The 19,077-nt window shown below is 46.9% G+C and overlaps 1 long non-coding RNA gene across 1 annotated transcript in view; it reads left to right on the forward strand.

Moving 5' to 3' along the window:
- LOC126198901 (uncharacterized) overlaps positions 1 to 19,077 on the forward strand; it is a 627,265-nt gene that overhangs the window by 439,180 nt on the left and 169,008 nt on the right. The window lies entirely within an intron of this gene.

Below are 19,077 nucleotides of genomic sequence, written 5' to 3' on the forward strand. Positions count from 1 at the left end.
CAAGGTTGGCGCCGGTGGCGACACCTACAACGTGCTGACATGAGGAACGTTTCCAAAAGATTTCTCATACACAAACAGCAGTTGACCGGCGTTGCCTGTGAAAAGTTGTTGGTACCATCACGTTTCCGACTTTGATAAAGGTGGGATTGTAGCCTATCGCGACTGCGGTTTATCGTATCGTGACATTGCTGCTCGCTTTAGTCGAGATCCACTGATTGTGAGCAGAAGATGGAATCGGTGGGTTCAGGAGGGATATACGGAACGCCGTGCTGGATCCTAACGGCCTCGTATCACTAGCAGTCGAGATGACAAGCATCTTATCCGCATGGATGTAACGGATCGTGCAGCCACGTCTCGATCCCTGAGTCAACACATGGGGATGTTTGCAAGACAACAACCATCTGCACGAACAGCTCGATGACGTTTGCAGCAGCATGGACTATCAGCTCGGAGACCATGCCTACGATTACCCTTGACGCTGCATGGCAGACAGGAGCACCTGCGATGGTGTACTCAACGACGAACCTGGGTGCACGAATGGCAAAACGTGATTTTTTCGGATGAATCCGGGTTCTGTTTACAGCATCATGATGGCCGCATCCCTGTTTGACGACATCGCGGTGAATGCACAATGGAAGCGTGTATTCGTCATCACCATACTGACGTATCACCCGGCGTGATGGTATGGGGTGCCATTAGTCACACGTTGCGGTCACCGCTTGTTCGCATTGCCGGAGCTTTGAACAGTGGACGTTACATTTGAGATGTGTTACGACCCGTGGAACTACACTTCATTCCATCCCTGCGAAACCCTACATTTCAGCAGGATAATGCACGACCGCATGTTGCAGGTCCTGTACTGGCTTTTCTGGATACAGAAAATGCTCGACTGCTGTCCTGGCCAGCACGTTCTCCAGATCTCTCACTAATTGAAAATGGTCAATGGTGGCCGAGCAACTGGCTCCTCACAATACGCCAGTTACTACTCTTGATGAACTCTGGTATGGTGTTGAAGCGGCATGGGCAACTGTACCTGTACACGCCATCCAAGTTCTGTTTCACTCAATTCCCAGGCGTATCAAGGCCGTTATTCGTGCCAGAGGTGGTTGTTCTGCGTACTGATTTCTCAGGATCTATGCGCCCAAATTGCGTGAAAATGTAATCACATGTCAGGTCTAGCATAATATATTTGTCCAATGAATACCCGTTTATCATCTGCATTTCGTCTTGGTGTACCAATTTTAATGGCCAGTAGTGCATATACTGAAGACCCAAACAAACTGGCACACTTGCCTAATATGTTGAAGGGCCTCCGCGAGCAATTAGATGTGCCGCAACACGACGTGGTATAGACTCGGCTAAGGCCTGAAGCAATGCTGGAGGGAATTGACACCATGAACCCTGCATTGCTGTCCATAAATGCGTAAGAGGATGAAGCGGGCGGGGAACCTCTCTGAACAGCACGTTGCTAGGCATCTACATCTATCTACATCCATACTCCGCAAGCCACCTGATGGTGTGTGGCGGAGGGTACCTTGAGTATCTCTATCGGTTCTTCCTTCTATTCCAGTCTCGTTCGTGGAAAGAAAGGTTGTCGGTATGCCTCTGTGTGGGCTCTAATCTCTCTTCGCGAGGGAGCAATATATTGCTTGACTCCTCGGTGAAGGTATGTTCTTGAAACTTCAACAAATGCCCGTACCGAGCTACTGAGCGTCTCTCCTGCAGAGTCTTCCACTGGAGTTTATCTATCATCTCCGTAACGCTTTCGCGATTACTAAATGATCCTGTAACGAAGCGCGCAGCTCTCCGTTGGATCTTCCCTACCTCTTCTATTAACCCTATCTGGTACGGATCCCACACCGGTGAGCAGTATTCAAGCAGTGGGCGAACAAGTATACTGTAACCTACTTTGTTTTCGGACTGCATTTCCTTAGGATTCTTCCAATGAATCTAGCATCTGCTTTACCGACGATTAACTTTGTATGGTCATTCCATTTTAAATCACTCCTAATGCCTACTCCCAGATAATTTATGGAATTAACTGTTTCCAGTTACTGTCCTGCTATATTGTAGTTAAATGATAAAGGATCTTTCTTTCTATGTCTACATTTCGCTTGTCTACATTGTGATTCAATTGCCATTCCCTGCACCATGCGTCAATTCGTTGCAGATCCACCTGCATTTCAGCACAATTTTCTATTGTTACAACCTCTCGATATACTACAGCATCATCCGCAAAAAGCCTCAGTGAACTTCTGATGTTATCCACAAGGTCATATATATATATATATATATATATATATATATATATATATATATATATATATATATATATATATATATAGGGTGAGTCACCTAACGTTACCGCTGCATACATTTCGTAAACCACATCAAATACTGACGAACCGATTCCACAGACCGAACGTGAGGAGAGGGGCTAGTGTAATTGTTTAATACAAACCATACAAAAATGCACGGAAGTATTTTTTTTAACACAAACCTACGTTTTTTAAATGGAACCCCGTTAGTTTTGTTAGCTCATCTGAACATATAAACAAATACGTAATCAGTGCCGTTTGTTGCATTGTAAAATGTTAATTACATCCGGAGATATTGTAACCTAAAGTTGACGCTTGAGTACCACTCCTCCGCTGTTCGATCGTGTGTATCGGAGAGCACCGAATTACGTAGGGTTCCAAAGGGAACGGTGATGGACCTTAGGTACAGAAGAGACTGGAATAGCACATTACGTCCACATGCTAACACCTTTTTATTGGTCTTTTTCACTGACGCACATGTACATTACCATGAGGGGTGAGGTACACGTACACACGTGGTTTCCGTTTTCAATTACGGAGTGTAATAGAGTGTGTCCCGACATGTCAGGCCAATAGATGTTCAATGTGGTGGCCATCATTTGCTACACACAATTGCAATCTCTGGCGTAATGAATGTAGTACACGCCGCAGTACATCTGGTGTAATGTCGCCGGGGGCTGCCACAATACGTTGTTTCATATCCTCTGCGGTTGTAGGCACATCACGGTACACATTCTCTTTTAACGTACCCCACAGAAAGAAATCTAGAGGTGTAAGATCAGGAGAACGGGCTGGCCAATTTATGCGTCCTCCACGTCCTATGAAACGCCCGTCGAACATCCTGTCAAGGGTCAGCCTAGTGTTAATTGCGGAATGTGCAGGTGCACCATCGTGCTGATACCACATACGTCGACGCGTTTCCAATGGGACATTTTCGAGCAACGTTGGCAGATCATTCTGTAGAAACGCGATGTATGTTGCAGTGCTCTCCGATACACTCGATCGAACAGCGGAGGAGTGGTACTCAAGCGTCAACTTTAGGTTACAATATCTCCGGATGTAATTAACATTTTACAATGCAACAAACGGCACTGATTACGTATTTGTTTATATGTTCAGATGTGCTAACAAAACTAACGTGGTTCCATTTAAAAAAACGTAGGTTTGTGTTAAAAAACATACTTCCGTGCATTTTTGTATGGTTTGTATTAAACAATTACACTAGCCCCTCTCCTCACGTTCGGTCTGTGGAATCGGTTTGTCAGTATTTGATGTGGTTTACGAAATATATCCAGCGGTAACGTTAGATGACTCACCCTGTATATATCGTGAATAGCAACGGTCCTACGACACTCCCCTGCGGCACACCTGAAATCTCTCTTACTTCGGAAGATGCTGCGTTCTGTTATCTAGGAACTCTTCAATCCAATCACACAATTGGTCTGATAGTCCATATGCTCCTACTTTGTTCATTAAACGACTGTGGGGAGCTGTATAAAACGCCTTGCGGAAATCAAGAATCACGGCATCTACCTGGGAACCCGTGTCTGTGGCCCTCTGAGTCTCGTGGACGAATACCGCGAGCTGGGTTTCACACGATCGTCTTTTTCGAAACCCATGCTGATTCCTGCAGAGTAGATTTCTAGTCTCCAGAAAAGTCATTATACTCGAACATAATACGTGTTCCAAAATTCTACAAATGTTCGACGTTAGAGATATAGGTCTATAGTTCTGCACGTCTGTTCGACATCCCAGATACGCTCAGTGATGTTCATTTCTCGGGAGTTTTGTGGCCAGCGGAACTATTTAAACTCAGAAGAGTGTTTTTGGAGCCAGTCTGTAACAATTCTGGATATGTGAAGTGCCACATTGTTCTACCGTTATTGCCCAGGTGCGTGGGAATGCTCAGTGGACGTACGTACGTACGTCTCACCAGAGTGGTATGCAGACATATCAGGTGTGGTGTCACAGCCAGACACCACACGTGCTAGGTGGTAGCTTAAATCGGCCGCGGTCCTGTAGTACATGTCGGACCCACGTGTCGCCACTGTGTAATCGCAAACCTAGCACCACCACAAGGCAGGTCTCGAGAGACTGACTCGAACTCAGCCCAGTTGTACGGACGACAGAGCTAGCGACTAGACGTACGAAGCCTTTCTCTCTCATTAGCCGAGAGACAGAATAGCCTTCAGCTAAGTTAATGGCTACGAACTAGCAAGGCGCCATTAGCCTTATAGTGATTGTAATTAAAGTCTCCTTTGTGCGATGTACCACAATGATTGATTAAAGATAAGTATTATACCAGCTACGTACTTTTCTTCATAGCATTAATTACGTATCCTGTTCCAGTACTTCACGCCCGTCTGCGTTAGTCTAGCGTGCCTTTTAAGCCACCTCTATCTACAAGGTGTTGGCCCAGCTGCCGACACATCATCAGGGGCCCCACATCACTCCAATTGCGCACGCCCCACACCATTACAGCACCTTCACCAGCTTGAACAGTCCCCTGTTGACATGCATAGTCCTGGATTCATGAGGTTGTCTCTATACTCGTACGCGTCCATCCGCTCGATACAATACATGTTTCCAGTCATCAACAGTTCAATGTCGTTCTTGACAGGCCCAGGCGAGGCGCAAAACTTTGCGTCGTGCATTCATCAAGGGTACACGAGTGGGCCTTCGGCTCCGAAAGCCCATATCGATGATGTTTTGTTGAACGGCTCGAACGCTGCCACTTGTTGATGGCCCAGCATTGAAATCTGCAGTAATTTGCGAAAGCGATGCACTTCTGTCACGTTGAACGATTCTCTTCGGCCGTCGTTCGTCCCGTTCTTGCAGGATCTTTTTCCGGCCGCAGCAGTGTCCGAGATTTAATGTTTTACCGGATTCCTGATATTCATAGTAGACTCGTGAAATGGTCATAAGGGAACATCCCCACTTCATCGCTACCTCGGAGAAGCTGTGTTCCATCGCTCGTGCGCCGATTATAACACCACGTTCAAACTCATTTAAATCTTGATAATCTGTCATAGCAGCAGCAGTTAACTATCTAACAAATGCGCCAGACACTTGTTGTCTTATATAGGCGTTGCCGATCGCACCACCGTATTCTGCCTGTTTGCGTATCTCTGTATTTGAATACGTATGCCTATACCGGTTTCTTTGGCACTTCATTGTAGTATCGGATTATTAACTGGATGAGTACAGCTAATTTGCAATCCGTTTCAAGAAACAGTGGTTTTTTCAAGCATCTCAATGCTTATGGAGTCTCCTTTCGTAGAGTGATTTAATTTAACATGTACTTTGGGTGGTGTATGTGGAATAGAGTTAACATTAAAGCGTAGTAAATTAAAATGTGTTGCGAAATTCTGCATTTTTACTGCATGAACAGCCAAAATGTAGCAAGGGATAAATTGTTTTCCTGTGAGTAATTTATGAGGCAACGGCCTTGCCACAGTGGATACACCGGTTCCCGTGAGATCACCGAAGTTAAGCGCTGTCGGGCGTGGCCGGCGCTTGGATGGGTCACCATCCCGCCGCCACGTGCTGTTGCCATTTTTCGGGGTGCACTCAGCCTCGTGATGCCAATTGAGGAGCTACTCGACCGAATAGTAGCGGCTCCGGTCAACGAAAACCGTCATAACGACCGGGAGAGCGGTGTGCTGACCCCATGCCCCTCCTATCCGCATCCTCACCTGAGGATGATACGGCGGTCGGATGGTCCCGATGGGTCGCTTGCGGCCTGTAGACGGAGTTAGTTTTTTAGTTTAGTGAGTAATTTATGGAGTTGTTATCGAGAAGTAGTTTCGAAATCGTTTGAAGTTACGTTGAAAGTTAATGGCCGTCGCTATGTTCTTTCATTCTGAAATACTGGACGAATGAAATCTGTGTAATTTGCCCGTCGTTAATTGCGCTGCTTCAAAACATATACATTACCTACTAACTTTTAATGTGGACGTACTGTGTTAAATATTTAACATAAGATAATAGCTCTAAATGCGTAGATTATGATATAATTTTAAATTTTTTGATTCGCTCAATAATTATATGAAATACTGAAAAATCAGAATTTTTTTGCCACATGGAGCCGTTAAAGTGGTAACCAACGACTGGATATTGGTTCTCTAACAGCCCCTTGGGGTACACCCCAAATTACTTTTGGTAAGAATTTCTCTCTCTCAAGGATGACTTGCTGTGTTATATTAGCCAGAAAGTCTTCACTCGATCCACTAAACTCGTCTGATATGCCCACCCGTATTTCGTTCAGTAGCCGAAAGTGCCGTCCTCAATAGAAAGCCATCCGGAAGTCAAGGAAATCTGCATCCTTGTGGGTGCTGGTATCTACAGAGCGGTCGCCGGAACCTGCTCGATTCCGCAACACAACTAGCATTTCCATTTTGTATAATCAGTTTGGTTGTTTCTAAACTATGGCTTTCAGGCAGTGATTTTAACTTGTCAATTTCGTATTATTATTCGTCGAAGTAGGCGAACAGTGTTTCTTGGTTTTGTTAATAAACTTTTTGAAGAATCTTTGACATTGTTTATGTGTCCTACGACGGATCTTTCACATCTTATAGTCTTTTTTCATGCCACTATCCGTTCCATTCAACTGCCTTTCCAGGCCCTGTGATAGAATTCCAATTCCAATGACAAACTTAAAAGTTTTTATTTTTTCTCCCTGAACATTATTTCTTTCTCCAAGTTTCTCCGTGGTTCTCTTTTACTGCTTCTTCGGTATGCAGATTGAGTAACATCGGCGAGAAGCTGCAACCGTCTCACTCTGTGCTTAACCACTGCTTCACTTTAATGTCATTTTACTCCTGTAACTGCTTAATGGTTTGTGTAAAAGTTATAAATAATTTTCCACTACCTGAGTTTTGTACCTCCTACCTTCAGAGTTTGAAACAGTGTGCTTCACTGAAGACTGTCGAAAGCTTTCTCTAAACAAGGTTTGTCTTTCTATAACTAGTCTTCTAAGATCAGTCCTAGGGTCAGTAATGCCTCGCGTTTTCCTGCATTTTTCCGGAAGCCAAACTGATCTTCCACGAAGTCGATTTCTATGAGTTTTTGCATTCTTCTATAAGTAATCTGTGTATTTTGCAAACATGACTTGTTAAACTGACGGTTCGGGATTGTTCACACCGGTTAGCTAATGCCTTGTTTGGAATTCGGTTTATCACATTCTTCTTGAAGTCTGAGCGTTTTTCGCGTGTCTCATATAGTTCGCACACCAAGTGAAATAGCTTTTTAATGGCTGCCACTGCGAAGGATCTCATTATTTCTGAGATATATGACGGATGCCGCAGGAGCCTTATTGTCACTTAGGTCTTAACAGTGCTGAGTGAAATTCTTATTGCAGCACCATATCTCCTGTCTCATCTTCACCTACTTTTCTTTCTCCTTCTAGAAGGCCCAGTCACATTAATGAGACCACAGCCTATGTTTGACGTCAACGTCCAATGACCACTCACAGATCACAGCTGCCAGTACTAGCAGTTAAGGGCACATAAAGCGTGTCGTGGGGCGAAAACATTGCAGTCGTTGTTGTAACGCGGAAATGTAGCGATGTGTTTGACGTCAAAAAGGGCATGCTCATTGGCTTGCGGGCCAGGGATGAAAGCACTTCCCTAACGGCTAAGTTTGTAAACTGTTCGCGTTCCGCCATGATTAAAGTATACAACGCACGGCAAAATGGCGCCATCCAAAACAGGCGACGAGGCAGCTGTGGTCCAGCACGGGCCATAGAGGACTGGGGTGAACGACAGTTGGGGAGATGTGTACATATGGAACTGTTGAACAACTAGCGACCGAGATGAATCAAGGGGCTACCAGCATAACCTCCTCCACTACGGGCGAACGAACGTCGCAGCATATGGACGTTCGCAGCAGGCGCCTGGTTCGTGAACCCATAACGACTGCTGCTCATTAACGATGAAGGCTGCAATTTGCGCGCCAATACCGCACCTGGAAGTGGTGATAGGTGACAGGTGACGTCCTTTTCAAATGCTCCAGCAGACAGATGGCTGTCGGCGTGTACAGCATGAAACGTCTGGGAAGCAAACACCCTGCAACTACATCATGGTCTGGGGAAAGTTTTCGTGGCATTTCCTGGGGACCACAACATTCTGGAAGGCGAAGGCACAGTGAATTAACGGAAGTATGTATCTATCATTGGAGGGCATGTAAACCCCTACATGGAGTTTGTTTTGTCCTCAGCACGATGGCATCTATCAGCAGGATAATGCAACGTCTCACATACACTAATGCTCATAAATTAAGGATATTGCTGATACATGGTGAAACAACGCTCTGGTGGGCGGTTTGCGGGTTTAAATCACCTCGGGGTATGACCGTGCTGTGCATTTGACCTGTGGTCATCGCACGGTGGCGCTGGCAGCAGTCCACATACACAGAGGTGTGTTGGTGCATGTCAGAGTACGGTGCAGCGAGTAAGTGTGCAGTCGTTATCAGACGTGTTAATGGTGATTGTGTGTTGAAAATGACTAAAAGAACACATACTGATGACGTTATGTGGGGTAGAATACTAGGGCGACTAGAGGCTGGTCAAACACGGCAGGTCTTAGCACGGGCCCTCTGTGTGCCACAAAGTGTTATCTTAAGATTATGGCAACGATTCCAGCAGACTGGAAACGTGTCAAGGCGCTACAAGAAGACCGATATCTCACCATCAGTGCCCGCAGACGGCCACGGAGTACTGCAGGTAAGCTTGCTAGTACCTTACTGGAGCCACTGGGTGTCCAGACACATAGTCTACAGACGACTGAACAGACATTGTTTATTCGCTCCAGAGACCTGCAAGGTGCATTCCATTGACCCCTGGTCAGAGGAGAGCCCGTAAAGGCTGGTGTCAAGAATACATTACATGGTCATTGGAACAGTGGTCCCAGGTTATGTTCACGGACGAGTGCACGTATAGTCTGAACAGTGTTCTCGCCGGGTTTTCATCTGGCGTGAACCAGGAATCAGATACCAACCCCTTAATGTCCTTGAGAGGGACCTGTATAGAGGACGTGATTTGATGGCGTGGGGTGGGATTATGATTGGTGCAGGTACAGCCCTGCATGTCTTTGAGAGAGGAACTGTAACAGGTCAGGTGTATCGCGACGTCATTTTGCTCCAGTATGTCCGCCTTTTCAGGGGTTCAGTGGGTCCGACCTTCCTTGGGTCCCACCTTCCTCCTGGTGGATGATAACGCACGGCCCCACCGAGCTGAAATCGTGGAGGAGTACCTTGAAACAGAAGATACCAGGCGAATGGAGTGGCCTGCCTGTTCTCCAGACCTAAACCCCATCGAGCACGTCTGGGATGCTCTCGGTCGACGTATCGCTGCACGTCTTCAAACCCCTACGACACTTCAGGAGCTCCGACAGGCACTGGTGCAAGAATGGGAGGCTATACAACAGCAGCTGCTCGACCACCTGATCCAGAGTATGCCAATCCGTTGTGAGGCCTGTGTACGTGTGCATGGTGATGATTTCCTATGCTGATGTCGGGGTACATGAGCAGGAAACAGTGGCGTTTTGTAGCACATGTGTTTCGGGACGGTATTCTCAACGTATCACCAATACCGTGGACTTACAGATCTGTGTCGTGTGTGTTCCCTGTACGCGTATGCTTTTACCGCCAGTTTTGTGAAGTGACACGTTGTGTGGCACCACATTCTGCAATTATCCTTAATTAATGAGCATGAGAGTAGATCTCAGTGTATGCGTGTTGTGCGAAGAGCACGAGGAAGAGTTTACCATACGAGGTGCATTCAAGTTCTAAGGCCTCTGATTTTTTTTCTCCGGACTGGAAAGAGATAGAAACATGAGCATTGTTCTAAAATAAGGCCGCGTTCACTGTCAATACGTCCCACAGATGGCAGCACCGTACGGCAGATGGAATTTTACCGCCAGCGGCGAGAATGAGAACTATTTTAAATACTTAAAATGGCGACGTTTTCCTTACTTGAACAGAGTGCAATCATTCGTTTTCTGAATTTGCGTGGTGTGAAACCAATTGAAATTCATCGACAGTTGAAGGAGGCTTGTGGTGATGGAGTTATGGATGTGTCGAAAGTGCGTTCGTGGGTGCGACAGTTTAATGAAGGCAGAACATCATGTGACAACAAACCGAAACAATCTCGGGCTCGCACAAGCCAGTCTGACGACATGATCGAGAAAGTGGAGAGAATTGTTTTGGGGGATCGCCGAATGACTGTTGAAGAGATCGCCTCCAGAGTTGGCATTTCTGTGGGTTCTGTGCACACAATCCTGCATGACGACCTGAAAATGCGAAAAGTGTCATCCAGGTGGATGCCACGAATGCTGACGGACGACCACATGGCTGCCCGTGTGGCATGTTGTCAAGCAATGTTGACACGCAACGACAGCACGAATGGGACTTTCTTTTCGTCGGTTGTGACAATGGATGAGACGTGGATGCCATTTTTCAATCCAGAAACAAAGCGCCAGTCAGCTCAATGGAAGCACACAGATTCACCGCCAGCAAAAAAATTTCAGGTAACCGCCAGTGGTGAAAAAATGATGGTGTACGTGTTCTGGGACAGCGAGGGCGTAATCCTTGCGTTCCAAAGGGCACTACGGTAACAGGTGCATCCTGCAAAAATGTTTTGAAGAACAAATTCCTTCCTGCACTGCAACAAAAACGTCCGGGAAGGGCTGCGCGTGTGCTGTTTCACCAAGACAACGCACCCGCACATCGAGCTAACGTTACGCAACAGTTTCTTCGTGATAACTGAAGTGAATTCCTCATGCTCCATACTCACCTGACCTGGCACCTAGTGACTTTTGGCTTTTTCCAACAATGAAAGGCACTCTCCGTGGCCGCACATTCACCAGCCGTGCTGCTATTGCCTCAGCGATTTTCCAGTCGTCAAAACAGACTCCTAAAGAAGCCTTCGCCGCTGCCATGGAATCATGGCGTGAGCGTTGTGAAAAATGTGTACGTCTGCAGAGCGATTACGTCGAGAAGTAACGCCAGTTTCATCGAGATCGGGTGAGAAGTTAACTAGAAAAAAAATCGGAGGCCTTAGAACTAGAATGCACCTCGTACTTCCCAGGCCAGCGAACACCGCGGATTTAAACCCAGTCGGGAAGTGTGTGACGACCTCGACTCGGTTGTTCGTAACGTGGATCCTCAACCGAGAAACCCAGCGCAGTTGGCCACGGCTCCGTAGCCGACATCGTTCGACATCCCTGTCGGCACCTTCCAGAAAGTCAGTGACTCTCTTCCCGCACGCCCTGCAGCTGTCCGCTGTTGTAAAGGTGGTTATTCGAGCTTTCGACAGGTGATCACTGTGGTGTCACCGCCAGACACCACACTTGCTAGGTGGTAGCTTAAATCGGCCGCGGTCCATTAGTACATGTCGGACCCGCGTGTCGCCACTGTCAGGATCGCAGATCGAGCGCCACCACACGGCAGGTCTCGAGAGACGTACTAGCACTCGCCCCAGTTGTACGGACGACATTGCTAGCGACTACACGTACGAAGCCTTTCTCTCATTTGCCGAGAGACAGTTAGAATAGCCTTCAGCTAAGTCCATGGCTACGACCTAGCAAGGCGCATTAACCATATCTGGAGAGAGTCTCACTTGTATTATCAAGAGATATGTACCACAAGGAAATTAAAGTTAAGTAAACCTAAGCTCCGTTCTTTTCTTTGTAGCATTCATAAAGTATCCTGTTTCAGACTTAACGCAAGACGGCGTGAGTTGACGCGTGCCCTTTCGGCTACTTCTCAGTGTGGCGTAGCTAGCTTGTTACGCCACAACAATCACAATAATATGAGTGGAGAATGTATGATCTCTGGACCATAGTTCACAATACGCAAGCATTAAACGTGCCTCAAAATTCTGGAGCAGACTGAACGCCAGCCTGTAGGCCCGTAGTTGCGTGTGTGCCAGCTGGATTACCTCTGTGGAAGACGGCACCGACTTTTCAGTGTTTCCGATCGTCTGCAGCTCGTGCGCCGAGAGCCGCGCGGCAGACTGCGTGGATGGGATCCGTCAGGCGGGGCTGCGCACTTGGGTATCGAGCAGGCCGGGGCTGAGGGCAGAGGCCGGCGGCAGAGCGCCGTGGCCGCCGTAGCCCGCCGCTGACCCCGCCCGGTCGCCAGTCGATAGCCGGGTGGGCACTGCCAGCCAGCCGTGTCCCCTGGCTCGCGGCCTTGAGCGGGGGCGGCCGGGCCAGCGGGTCACTCTGTCGCGTCCTGCCCTCCCCCTCCTCCGCCCCTCTCCGCCCACGCAGTTCGCCACGAACTCGCTTGGCTGCGGCGGCGGCAGCTCGACGTCGCTCGTCCACCAACAGCGAGCAGAGGCGCGTGAAACAACTGCTCGTTCGGGGATGCCAGCGTTCGAGTCTGCTGCAGAGATCAACAGAAGTGGATCGACCGCGAATCCAATGTTGAGAGCTGCATCCGTAATACACCGAGGCGCTGCTGTTAGGCCAGTGCTACACTCGCTTCCCCGCTGCAGTTCGGCTAGTACGGCGAGTGGGGTCGCGCTGCGGTCGTGATCAAACGGAATGTCACGAAGCTGAGTTTTCTGAGGCTCTGAATTACTGGCACAGTGTTTACTGTTCCAAATTTGCTCTACACTACTGGCCATTAAAATTGCTTCACCAAGAAGAAATGTAGATGATAAACGGGTATTCATTGGACATATACTAGAACTGACATGTGATTACATTTTCACGCAATTTGGGTGCATAGATCCTGAGAAATCAGTACCCACAACAACTACCTCTGGCCGTAATAACGGCCTTGATACACCTTGCCATTCACTCAAACAGAGCTTGGATGGCGTGTACAGGCACAGCTGCCCATGCAGCTTCAACAGTATATCACAGTTCATCAAGAGTAGTGACTGGCGTATTGTGACGAGCCAGTTGCTCGGCTACCATTGACCAGACGTTTTCAATTGGTGAGAGATCTGGAGAATGTACTGGCCAGGGCAGCAGTGGAACATTTTCTGTATCCAGAAAGGCCCGTACAGGACCTGCAACATGCGGTCGTGCATTATCCTGCTGAAATGAAGGGTTTCGCAGGGATCGAATGAAGGGTAGAGCCACAGGTCGTAACACACCTAAAATGTAACGTCCACTGTTCAAAGTGCCGTCAATGTCAACGAGAGGTGACCGAAACGTGTAACCAATGGCACCCCATACCATCACGCCGGGTGATACGCCAGTATGGTGATGACGAATATACGCTTCCAATTTGCGTTCACCGCGATGTCGCCAAACACGGATGCGACCATCGTGATGCTGTAAACACAACCTGAATTCACCCGAAAAAATGACGTTTCGCCATTCGTGCACCCAGGTTCGTCGTTGAGTGGCAGACGTTCCTGTCTGTGATGCAGCGTCAAGGGTAACCGAAGCCATTGTCTCTGAGCTGATAGTCCATGCTGCTGCAAACGTCGTCGAACTGTTCGTGCAGATGGTTGTTTCCTTGCAAAGGTCCCCATCTGTTGACTCAGGGATCGAGACGTGGCTGCACGATCCGTTACAGCCATGCGGATAAGATGCCTGTCATCTCGACTACTAGTGATACGAGGCCGTTGGCGTTCCGTATTACCCTCCTGAACCCACCGATTCCATATTCTGCTTAACAGTCACTGGACCTCGACCAACGCGAGCAGCAATGTCGCGATACGATAAACCGCATTCCCGATAGACTACAATCCGACCTTTATCAAAGTCGGAAACGCGATGGTACGCATTTCTCCTCCTTACACGAGGCATCACAACAACGTTTCACAGGCAACGCCGGTCAACTGCTGTTTGTGTATGAGAAATCGGTTGAAACTTTCCTGATGTCAGCACGTTGTAGGTATCGCCACCGGCGCCAACGTTGTGTGAATGCTCTGAAGAGCTAATCATTTGCATATCACAGCATCTTCTTCCTGTCGGTTAAATTTGGCGTCTGTAGCACGTCATCTTCGTGGTGTAGCAATTTTACTGACCAGTAGTGTATAACAGGAAAAGTTATGCCTGAAAAAATTCGATGGTATAGTCTACACTTCGGACAGAAAACATAGAAAGTTAGTCCAATGCAAATAAAATAGTGGTATCCATATTTTAACAAGATTACTGCAATCGTCACTATTTTATACATTCCATATTTTAAGTAGTGATAGTATGGATAAAAATAAGAAAAACAAGTCGAGTAAACATGACCTCTGAATACTTACCTAAGAGCTCTGACCACTTGTTCAGCTCCGCAAATATCATAGACATCTTTTCTACTGCAGCCTCTTTGCTATTAAGAACGCCCTACAGATTCGGTACGCAACCGACAGCACACGGGTCTTATATCTCGGGTTTTATTGGTGATACAAAGGTAGGATCAAGTGTTTTGGGTAGCCCTTGGGTTAGTGATCATTTGTGTGCCCAACAGAAGGATAGGCTTATTATAACTATCCTACAGTACATGCCAAAGTTTCAGTATTACACACTTTCTCCAGTTTAGGCAAATGAAGCAAATCGGTTTCTTCTTTTAGCATCAGATGTGGTGAACGATGCACCTTAACTAGCTTATGAAGGCACCATTTACGTCATCGGCTGTTCCCGAGAAAAACCAAATAAATATGGTTTTGGGTACCAAAACTGAGAAGCGAATTCCAAGACGGCTACGCATAGCAGATGGCTGAAATTTTTACGATATGTTCCTAGGATTCCGATCTCGAAAGTCTTTGAAAATTTTCTTGGTATCTTTATCCGTTTGCGAGATACAGAGATTGAAATTTATCCTACTTATACACATAAAATACCCTTTAAGACGAAAACGTGGTTTATAAAGCGAAGTAGGACGGAGAAATATGTTGTAAAGTGTCTCCAGTATGTGTAGAGAGGTTCTGGGGATCCCATGTTGTAATACTGAAGCATATGCAGAATTTTTGTGCACGTAAAATGCTGTCTGAGGCGTCAATTGATTTTTCCGCTATTTTAGTTTCACACAATTAAACTATCAAAATTTTGCTGACGAATAAAGTTCTTTTCAGATGAGTGTCATGACCTGTTGTATTAAGGAACAGAGGGGCACCAGTGGAAAAAAGTTCCTCTCGGAGAACGAAAAAGGCGAATATGTTCCTGAAATGTGTGGTAACAGCTGCAACATCCTACCTTCTTCATGGTTCAGGGGTCGAATGTAGAACTGTGAGAGACTCACAGATTGCAGTTCACTTGTAAATCTGGACCAAGTTGACAGGGCAACAAATGAACTAAAACATTAAAAAAAACGGAAAAACTATAAGAGTATCAAAGAAAAGTTGAAAGCTATGTGGCTGAAATGCATCACAAGTGATTCCTTTTCATTAATAAAATACAAATTTGGAATTTGATTTTGACGAGACAAATTATTTTCAAATTTTGTGACTACGTAGATTCTCAGTTACCGGCTTATAACTGATAGCGAGAGGGGCTTAGATTTTCTCACCTGATGACGCGGCCAGGTGGCCCGCGGAAATATTGCTTCCAGATGACAGTTTGATCCAGTTGAAGACCCGACAAGAATTTGATCTGTTAATATGCCGGGAAACTCTAAATAGACACAGCTTTGAAAATAATTTATCTTGTCGGAATCAAATCACAGATTTGTATTTTATTAATCAAAAGGAGTCACTTGCAATGGATTTCAACCACATAGTTTTCAACTTTTCTTTGATACATTTATAGTTTTTCCGTTTTTTAATGTTTTACTTCATCTGTTGCCATGTCAACTTGGTTAAATCAGTATGTTACAAGATTTGCGCATGAAGAGCACCAGCAATCTCTGAGCCTCCTGTAATTCTACTTTCGACTCCTGAATCAAATTGCAGTGTCACTGTAAGTAGTACAAATTTGTAATTTTATCCAAAAGACACTTTGCAATTCCGTCGTATGGCTGGCTGACGTCATAAGAATGACGTCACAGTTATCCATAATAAAAACCAGCTGCCTCGGCAGGCGTTGGACACTTTTTGACTGAGTTTCCACATTTGCCAGCAGAGTAAAGGGAGTGACAGTTTGGTGTGACAGCTTCAGATGACACTATGTATACTCTTTTATGGTAATAATAACACTGATTATAGCCATACTGAAGTGGAGCAATGTGTTCTTATGTTTTACTGAATAATAATAGAAAATTAAGATTGTTTGTTATTCAGCCATTTCAAATCATTTTGGCCATTGTTTGAGGAACTGACCCTGAAGCCCTGGACAGTGCGATTACAAAAAGATGTGTACATCCACGAGAGCTGTAGATATGAGAAGCTACTGAGTTGGGCTCGATTTCGAGATAAAGAGTAAACATACATGCATCTCACTTTTGTGCAGCACATTGAGAATAATTTTCAGTGTATAAAAAGCAATCTGTACGTATGTATGTATGTCTGGGCCCGCCCGGTTGGCCATGCGGTCTAACGCACGGCTTTCCGGACTGGGAGGGAGCGCCTGGTCCCCGGGACGAATCCGCCCGGTGGATTTGTGTCGAGGTCCGGTGAGCCGAGATCAGTCTGTGGATGGTTTTTAGGCGGTTTCCCATCTGCCTCGGCGAATGCGGGCTGGTTCCCCTTATTCCGCCTCAGCTACTCTATGTCGGCGATTGCTGCGCAAATAAGTTCTCCACGTACGTGTACCCCACCATTACTCTACCACGCGAACATAGGGGTTACACTCGTCTGGCGTGAGACGTTCACTGGGGGGTCCACCGGGGGCCGAACCGCACAATAACCCTGGGTTCGGTGTGGGGCGGCGGAAGGGTGAAGTGGACTGCGGTAGTCGTCCTGGGGTTGCGGACCCTTGCGGCTGCGACGGGGACGGAGCCTCTCCGTCGTTTCTAGGTCTCCGGTTAACATAACATAACGTAGCATGTATGTCTGGAATCTCCTGCAAACCTGTGGATCTATTTTAACCAAACATGGAACACGAATAGCAAACATCACGAGTATTGCTGCTGTGGGATTTACTGCCATTAGCTCCCATAGGTGCGGAGATGTGGGCAAAAACATATCTTTTCCGGTCTCTTCCATACAGGCTGTAATGCTTGACAGACATGTTGTGGGAGAATAGGATTGGTGTGCCGTACTGACGTGGTTTGCAGAGCAGTCTACACGTTAGGGCAAGAAACAGAGAGGATTATCAGAGGGACAGGGGAAGAAGAAGACTGTCAGAGAGGGAAGGAGAGTGAGGATGATCAGAGTGAGAAGGAGGAGGAGCTGATTAGAGCAAGGGGTGGGTAGGACATGAACAGAGAAGGGGTGAAAGCTTAGTTGGACAGACAGTATGGGAGGAGGAGTCAGATAGAGAGAGGAGGCAGGAGGGGATGGACAAAGAGAGAGGGAGAGATTGAGTTGGACAAAGAAAGGAGGGGGGAGGAGGAGACGAACAAAATGTGCTCGGAGGAGGAGGAGCTGGATAGAGCGAGGAGTGAGGAATGTAGAGCAGACTGGGGAGCAGATGTGCAGATTGAGAGAGCAGATGAAGAGAAAGTGTGGGGTGGAGGAGGTGGACAGACAGAGGTGAAAGGACGAGGTAGACAGAGATACAGGAAGAGGAAGAGGTGGTCGCAGAGAGAGGAGGAGAAGGAGGAGGAGATGTGTGTGGAAGTAGCTGTGGTAAAAGGCTAGTTTCATGTAATTACTCATCGAATTTAAAATTTAAAATTGTGTCATAATCTAGTCATTGAGAGCTATAATGTGACTTTAAACGTTTAAAAAGAATTAAAGCTAGAAACTGTGTACATGTCTTGAGGTAGTGTAACTGGCAGAACGCAACTTACTCAAACTATATTCATTCAGTATTTGAGAATGACAGCGCTTAGCGACTTTCAGCAAACTTTACGCGTCATTTCAAATCTTTTCAAAACGTTTTCGCTTACACCCGTCAGAAAATGATGAAAGAAAAAAAAAAAAACGTTTATCGCTCGGTACATTTCCGCTCTTGATGCAGCAAAACGTCAGCGTCAGACAAGGCATTATAATTTCTTTTCCATTTCTTGGAGTCACATGCAGTATCGTCGTGTGCCACGGCATGTACCTGCAAAATTATATCGTTGTACGTCATATAGTTCCGGAGATATGCCATTACAAACTGTGAGATGCGTGAGAAATTAGCTCCTTTTCAGAGGAGCGTGCAAATTAGCCAGACTATACTTTTCCAGTGTTTGACGACGAGACCAGTTGGCGACTTCCAGCTAACTTTAAACATAATTTGAAGCTTTCTATGCACGGGAGTGCGAGTCTTTAAACAATCAGGAGTGGTTCCTGGTAGCAGCGTAAAAGCGTCCTAGCTGTGTCGCTCGCTGGCCGGACACACAGATGCGATCCAGCCGTGTGTTGGCTCGTGACGGAGCTCTGCCGCTAGCTAACGCTCTAAGAGTACCACTGTTCACTACAGTCACTGCCCTCGCCTTCGCTAATTCGCCGGGATGGCTCTTAGCTGCCCAGCACGTACGCAGAGCTACGGTATAAAGTCTGAGTGCTCTGCGTTGTGTTGACCCTGGAACGGCCCCACGAGGCGAGTAGAACGGCCAGTCCACTCCGCGACTTCTGTGCGCCTCGCTAACTGCAGCTCCGCTGCGCCGTCCATCCGGGTGGCGTTTGCAGAGATAAAACGGAATAACCCCGCCGAGAGCCAGCGTTGTTTTCCAGACGAACGGCCAGGCAATATAAAGCCGAGATCTGCGTGGACTGGCGCCGGTTAAACGTCGCTGAAACGGCGCCATCCGTCTGGGCGATTTTTCGCCCTAAATGCTA

Source organism: Schistocerca nitens, chromosome 8 (assembly GCF_023898315.1).
Source record: "Schistocerca nitens isolate TAMUIC-IGC-003100 chromosome 8, iqSchNite1.1, whole genome shotgun sequence".
Classification (NCBI taxonomy): Eukaryota; Metazoa; Arthropoda; class Insecta; order Orthoptera; family Acrididae; genus Schistocerca; species Schistocerca nitens.